The sequence below is a fragment of the Peromyscus maniculatus genome, chromosome 1 (genome assembly GCF_049852395.1).
Source record: "Peromyscus maniculatus bairdii isolate BWxNUB_F1_BW_parent chromosome 1, HU_Pman_BW_mat_3.1, whole genome shotgun sequence".
NCBI lineage: Eukaryota > Metazoa > Chordata > Mammalia > Rodentia > Cricetidae > Peromyscus > Peromyscus maniculatus.
The window spans coordinates 200,508,089-200,515,689 of record NC_134852.1 but is presented as its reverse complement, the minus strand read 5'-3'; positions in this window follow the sequence as shown (position 1 = coordinate 200,515,689).

The following is a 7,601-nucleotide window of genomic DNA, read 5'->3' as shown; positions in this document are numbered from 1 at the left end:
CTGGGGACCTATGGTCAATGTGGCGCCAGCTATACCACAATTTTTCCTGAGCACACCCCAGTCCCACAGGTGACTGGGGAGACCCTGATTTCTGGCAGGTTGGCACAGGTCCACGAGCACTTTCTGGGAGCCTGATGCATAGGAAGCACTGTTGAAGACAGAAGTGAACGGGACCCTGAGAGGGAAGAACAAGATGCCCTTCCAAGTTCTCCTATGAGAAGCACCACAAAAGCAGACTGGAATGGCCCGAGGGTGTGGCTCATTAGTAGAATACCTGCCTACCATGCATGAAGCCCTGGGTTCAATCCACAGTACCACATAAACTGGGTATGATAATACGTACCTACAAAGACTGAAACCCAGTGCTGGTGGGGTCCAGCATGTCACTATCCATATCACTGGGAACAAGCTCCCAGGATCCACTGCAGGCTTCCTTGGATCCTGCCAGATTTGCCAGCTAAGAAATCCAAGAAGGGTGGTTAGGGAAGCCCTGGAAAGCCTTGGAGAAGGATGGGCAGCCATGTTGCAGCCACCTCTGCTGTGATGCAGCCCCCTCTGCTCACACAGACATTAACTCCAGTGACCCCACACCAGTTCCTGAAGTGGATGCTCTTACGGTCACCCCCGTTTTCCAGACGAGGAAACAAGATGCAGAAAGTCAAGGGACTTAACTAGCGTCACACGGGGGTCCACAGCCGTCAGGATTCCAACCAGATGCACAGCAGATTCCAAAGAAGGTACATGTATGTGTTTGTATGTCCTGAGAAATCACGCGGGTTAAGAGGAGAAGGGTCTGTAAGGTCGAACCGTGAACACCTTGAATGCTAAAGTAAAATTTGACTCCATGCAGTGAGCAGTGATGAACTGTTGATGGTTCTGGTTTTGGTTTTGGTTTTTTAGTTGCCTAATTTATCTACAGCTATAGAGTAATGTGTACCAGGCTTTTTATTTTAGGCCACCAACCAGCTCCCAAATCATGACGTGGTGACTTAACTAGTTTTGAATGTTCAACCTTAGCTTAGCTTGGCTCTTCCTTTTTTTTTTTTTTTTTTTTTTTGAGCCTGTCCTGGAACTCACTCTGTAGACCTGGCTGGCCTCGAACTCACAGAGATCTGCCTGGCTCTGCCTCCTGAGTGCTGGTGTTAAAGGTGTGTGTCACCACTGCCTGGCCCTTCGCTCTTATTTTAATCTGTTTCTCCTTATCTACATTTTGTCTTGAGGCCTTTTACCTTTCTTTCTGTTTATTCTACTTCCTGCTGTCTCCGTGTCTGGCTGGTGGCTCTGCCTGACTTTTGGCCCCAGCATGTCCCTCTTCCTCCCTCTTTCTCTTCCTTCTTTCTCAAGCCTAGATTCCTCCCCCTACTTATTCTCTCTGCCCACCAGCCCCACCTATCCTTCTGCCTAACTATTGGCAGTTTAGCTTTTTATTAGACCAATCAGGTGCCTTAGGCAGGCAAGGTGAAACAAGTGCAACACATCTTTACACAATCAAATGCAGCACAAACAAATGCAACACATCTTTACACAATCAAGTGCAGCACAAACGAATGTAACACATCTTTGCATCATTAACAAAGGCAGCAGAAACAAATACAGCCTACCTTCACGTAGTAATATGCCACAGCATAAACAAGTGTAACAGATCTTTGCCTAGTTAAAGTAACCCTCCGCAGTAGCAGTGAATTGTGTGCTCAGTGTGCTGTGAGGGGCTGGAGTGTGTGGCCATCCTCCAGAGCAAGGATGGCAGCAACGGTCAGTCGGTGTTCGGTCCGTGAGTCACAAGTCTCAGTCTAGTCTCCACCTCCCCGGGGAGCTGGGGTTTGTTTGGTTTGGCCGGTAGTGAGCCCCAGGCAGAGCCAAGAACCACTCGGAGGGGGACACATGCCTGCGGCTGCTCTCATCCCTCCTCTCTGCACCCTGCTTTGCCCCGCCCAGGGAGGGGACTTAACTTTTCTCAGCTCCGTCTAAAGATAGTTGTTCTTTTAGCTAGTGTTCACACACACACACACACACACACACACACACACACACACACACACAGAGCAATACCATCCTGTTTTTTTTTAACTGACAGAAATTAAGTTCTCACTGCTAACTCTGAGTCCAGTCCTCAGAAGTCACTAATTGTTTCCTGTGCCTCCTCCCCTCCCCCCAAATTATGCATCTTACATGTGTGAACGCCTTCCTTCTGCTCCTACACACATGGCGGCATGCCATCTAACTTTCCTGGTCATCCTGCTGGACACTTGGCTGTACCTTATTCTTTAAAACAGCTGCTCACTGTCTCACTTGGTGCTCTTCTGTGCCTCAGTTTACTCACCTCCCTTACGGAGGAGCCCTACCATCTCCATGCTTTTGTTTGTTTTCCTCTTAGAAACAACACTGGGGTGGACGCATCTGAGCCCTCAGCCTATTCTGAAGTGACCTTCCCGCTCCTAGTCGTCATTACTTGCTTCACGTGTGTTCACCATCATGCATCTTCCCATGGAAACAGGCGATGGCCAGGGATCTGGCCAATCATCACGACCAGGAGGGATGACGAGGCACTGTGCTGAGCAGCAGGCACACTGCTGAGTCAGGCGCTGGTGGGAAACCAACACTGTAAGACAATGACTCTGACCCAAAGAACCGGCCTGTCAGGAAGGCCAATGACGACAGACCGTCCGAGATATCCTCGAGAGTCTAAGTCATTGGGAATAAAATTGGGTAGCTCTGAGGCCTACTAAAGAGGAACATGAGAACAGCCAGACCAGCCTTGAGTTAAAGCTCTTAGGCATTTAGCTTTCTCACACACAAGATGACACAAGGCACACCCCCTAAGACAACCTATGGCACCCAATTGTTCTGTCTCCCAGATATGTACTTAATTCATCTGAGCGTGGCTGGTTTGTTTGCTTCTGCACAGTGTGAGACTTTGCTTCAGGGCTTTCCACCCCTCTGATGTCCCTCTGCAGCCCCACAAAGAGACCAGAAAGTAAAACTGTCAACGACAAATCATCTCCCAGAAAAAGGGAACCGCATCAGCCTCAGAAGTGTTCAAATACATCCCTTCTGTCCTCCACGGACAAAGGCCGTGAAGGTGCAAAGTGGGGTCTGCCAGATGCATGGGGAGGGAGGGAAGAGTTCGGTCCGTCCCGTCTGTTTCTTACAGCCCACGGTGGTACTTTTGGTTTCTCTTGGACTGATTTTGTTTAAAACAGAAACAGAAAGCGAAGACCCATTTCCTGTTTCCTCTCTCTAGCCACCCCTGACTGAATTCACATCTGTATAAAAATGTTCTCCTCCCAGCCTCATGGGAGGGTGGACTGAGATCGATTTCTCTGGGGACAGTGGTTAGACAGCCCCCCTAAAAGACTGACTGTGGCCTTGAGTCTCTTCCAGAAGGCATAAATAATGCTGACTGAGGCTTCCGGAAGGCAGGGGTGTAGCCGGATGGCAACTGGAGGATGCAGGTCAATCCTAATGGAAAATGATGAAGCAGTTCTTACATACCCTACATAGACCCTCAGTCCAGAAATAAAGTGGGGCCAAGTCCAACCACAGCAGATGCCCTAAGCGACCCAGCTCTCCTGAACCCACGGCTCCACCCAGTCAGGGTTCTAAGAAACCTTGTCCATGTTTTCCTCAGTGGTGCTTTATGCTCTGACCAGACAGGAAGCTCCGCAAGCCACAGGCATCTGGACCACGACAACCATTAAGTATTAAGGTTGTTCAGCTGGGTATTGAATGACCCAAAGAGACTCAAGGAAGAGCAGGCCCTTGCCCCAGCCACATGTCTTCTAAGTGTAGAGGCCCACACACGAGGCCCATTCACTGGGCACCCAGCCATATCCCAGTGAAGCCTGTGGCTGCAGGGACCAGGAGCTGGCACTACCTACCAGTGGTACATCCTAGCACAGCAAGTCTCCGTCTTACTGGAAGTATGGGGTTTGTCTTTATTACCTCAGCTGTGAAATGTGGACAGTGATGCCAATGGGAACACAAAGTGAAAGGGGGTATGTGAAGCACTTAGCGTAGGGCCCAAAGAATAGAGTCAAGCCAGCACCCATCATACCCAACCACATGAGCGCCTCACAGCTGAATTCCCACTGCAGTTTGCTCTGGTGAGTCCAATGCCTATCTCATGGAGTCTGTCTGCCCTGGGGGCCCCTTCAACACAGTGGGACCTTCAGGAACTGTTTCACTCGTATCTCCCTGGGAGTCAGACACGTGCCAGGTGCCAAGGAAACATAGACCTTACTGGAGGAGTCTGGGATGCTGCACCCGTTTTTGAGAATGGTGAGGAGTTGTGCCGTGGCCCTCGGACACTGGTGCTCTCACTGGCTCTTTAAATCTGGAAAACAACCACATCAGAACCCTGTAGCTCCGGAGACAGAGTCCCCCTTAGACAACAAAGGAGAAAACAGCTGTAACAGCTGCCTGGTAAGATTCCCCTGGGGCTGGGTCAGGAGCACTCACTATTGAGTCACCACCCCAGCCTGGACTCGTGGGTGTTCATTCATCAGCAAACACACCGGACAGCAGTTACCACTGTCTGTATGCCCTGTCTGTCACAAAGGTACCGGGAAAGCCAAGTCCGAGGGACGATTCTTGCTTGAGAGCTCCTATTCCTCCTAGTGGAAGAGGAAGGTCGGGAGGGCAGAGGCCAGGCAGAGCTGGTGATGGAAAGCAGAGGGCCTCAGAGGTTAAGGGAGCTTGTGCAAACCCTAGCTCTGCCCACTACTAGCTCTAGGACATCTGGACAAATCACAGGACCTCAAGCCTCAGCTTGCCCATCTGTAAGATGGGGCAATTACTCATCTTGCAAGGCTTTGAAGAATAGGTATTGTAGGTGAAGTCCTGACATGCCTTAAGTGCTCAGTGAGCAAATTCATTCTTCCCTTGTCCACACTGGGGAGCTGGTTTTAGGTGAAGACTTCCTACAGAGCTTCCTCAGAGAGCCCCAGTGACCTCTTCCCCTGGCTTCAGGCCAAGCATCCTCTCCTACCACTGCACCAGGGACATCTAAGGGTACCCACACCCCACCTCAATGTTGCTTTCAAACCATCAGGAACAGAACCTCGGATGAAACAACATCTCACAAAAGGCCTTTCTGTTCAGCAAGTGAATGCCAATCATCATCTGTTTCAAGAGAAAAAAACTTAAATACCCCCTGCCTTCACCATCTATGCGGCTCTTCATTATCCGACTATTTGTTTGTTTTCATTTTTTGAGACAGGGTTTCTCTGTGTACCCTTGGCTGTCCCAGAACTCACTCTGTAGCCCAGGCTGGCCTCGAACTCACAGAGATCCGCCTGCCTCTGCCTCCCAAGTGCTGGAATTAAAGGCATCCGCCACCATTATTTGTCTTGTTACTTGCTTTGTGCAGCCAAAATGTCTCGAAGTGTGTGTGTGTAAGTGTGTGTGTGTGTGTGTGTGTGTGTGTGAGAGAGAGAGAGAGAGAGAGAGAGAGAGAGAGAGAGAGAGAGAGAGAGAGAGGTGGAGAGGGAGAGAGAAAGGAGGAGAGAGAGAGAGAGAGAGAGAGAGAGAGAGAGAGAGAGAGAGAGAGAGGAGAGAGAGAGAAAGGGAGAGAGGGGGAGGGAGAGAAGGACACTTTGAGAAACATTCATGCTCACAAGCATAAGCCCAATTTACCAAAGCTGAAACCGGACGTTCATCTTCCCACTCTCCACCTCATCTGAGCGGTTGAGAGGCTGATCTGCTCAGGGTTTCTTCAGATTCGACACCCCTCTACCTCTGTTGCCTTGTCCTCAGATCTAGGTCAGGCCTTTACTGCCTGATCCAGGTTGGGAGATGATGGTTGCTTAAGCGGGAAGATGGCTGCTAATGGTAAAGTTGGCTAAGGACCATTGCTGTCCGAAGCGGCTGTGGTCATGGTGGGGAGGGCATGACACGGTCGGGCATTCCATAGTTCTTCCATGACACACACATGTCGCTGTCCTGACCACAGTCAGTAGTACAGTTCTGGGGTCCTTCTGTGTTCCAGTGGCAATGCTGGGAGGAAGGGGCTGGAGGCAAGTCATGGGAAACCACTGGGGCTCATAATGAGTCTGTAGTGATGGAGACTTCAACAGACAAGCCGGTAAAAAGCAGACATGTAGCATGGTCAACATGGAGCATCCCAGTCCCTCTCCACCAAGAAAGCCATGCTGGGCATGGTGGCCTGCTGGCACACAACCTATAGCCCCAGCACTCAGGAGCAAGGGTGGGAGGATCCAAAGTCAGAAGCCACTTTCTACCAGAGACCCCTAGTGGCCGCACTGGCTGAACTCATCATGAATAATCCATGTCCTTCTCTCTGGGTTTCTCTAAAAAAAAAAAAAAAAAAAAACTGCTTATTAACTTCAAAACACTCAACAAGACTTTCTAAAAGCAAATGAATTACTTTTCAGTGGATAAGAAAAGAGTTAAAAGTCAACCTGGGCTACAAGGGAGACTGTGAGCTGTAAGTGTGTCTGTGTGTGTGTATGTGTGTGTGTGTGTGTGTGTGTGTGTGTATGTGTGTGAAAGAGACAGACAGACAGACAGACAGAGACAGAAACAGAGAGAGAATAGGAGAGAGAGGGAGGAAGCCATGCAATGATGAAGGGTATGCGCACCCTGGGAGACCTGAAGGTGAACTATCAAGGGAGAGACCATCCCCCACCGAGAGCAAAGCTTCGCGGCACTATGGTACACAGCAGGCCTGGCATTGGACAAGGACAGTGTAATCTAGATTAAACTCCCTTTAACAGGCACAGCCACGTCTACTGGCTGAGATCAGAGAACTTGCGACCCAGAAAGAATTTCAGATAACATTTTGTCATCATACCCACAGCTACCATCACTGCAGGCTCAGCTACACGCACCCTCTGCCGCGGGGTCCAGCTATGACGTAACGGGACTCAGTCTAGACGACGCTCCAGTTCACAACCTCCCCAGGTGAGAACGCTGCCTGCCCAGCATTCCCTGCTTATGAGCTCTGGTGTGAGAATCATACACAACCATAGCGGACTTCAAATGCTTCTGGAGATGGGGCTCTTGCAACTTAAGTCTCAAGGTTTCAAATGCTCCCGGCAAGACAACCAGTGTCAAAAATGGTTCTCTGGAGGAGAATATACAAGACTTCCTTCTTTTCACATTATTGCACTTATTTGTGTGAGTGTGGGGTATGCATGTACACATGTACACATGTGGGCACATGGAGGCCAGAGGCCAGCATTAGGTATCTTCCTCTATTGTTCTCCACATGTAAACAATCATTTTGTGTGTGTGTGTGTGTGTGTGTGTGTCTGTGTGTGTGTTGCCTGCATGTATGCTGTGTACCACATGTTCCATGCCCTTGGAAGCTAGCAGAGAGGGCTAGATTCTTGGAACTGGAGTTACAGATGGCTGTGAGGCACCATGTGGGTGCTGGGAATGGAACCAGGGTCCTCTAGTGTTCTTAACCACTGAGCCATCTCTCCAGGCTCTCAAACTTATTTCTTGAGACAAAGTCTCCCATTGCTCCTCGGGCACACAGACCTAACTAGACTAGCTTGGATAGTAAGCTCTGGGATCCTCCTGTGCCTCCCCAGTGCTGGGATTACAGGTATGTGCCTCCATGTCCAGCTCCTCACATG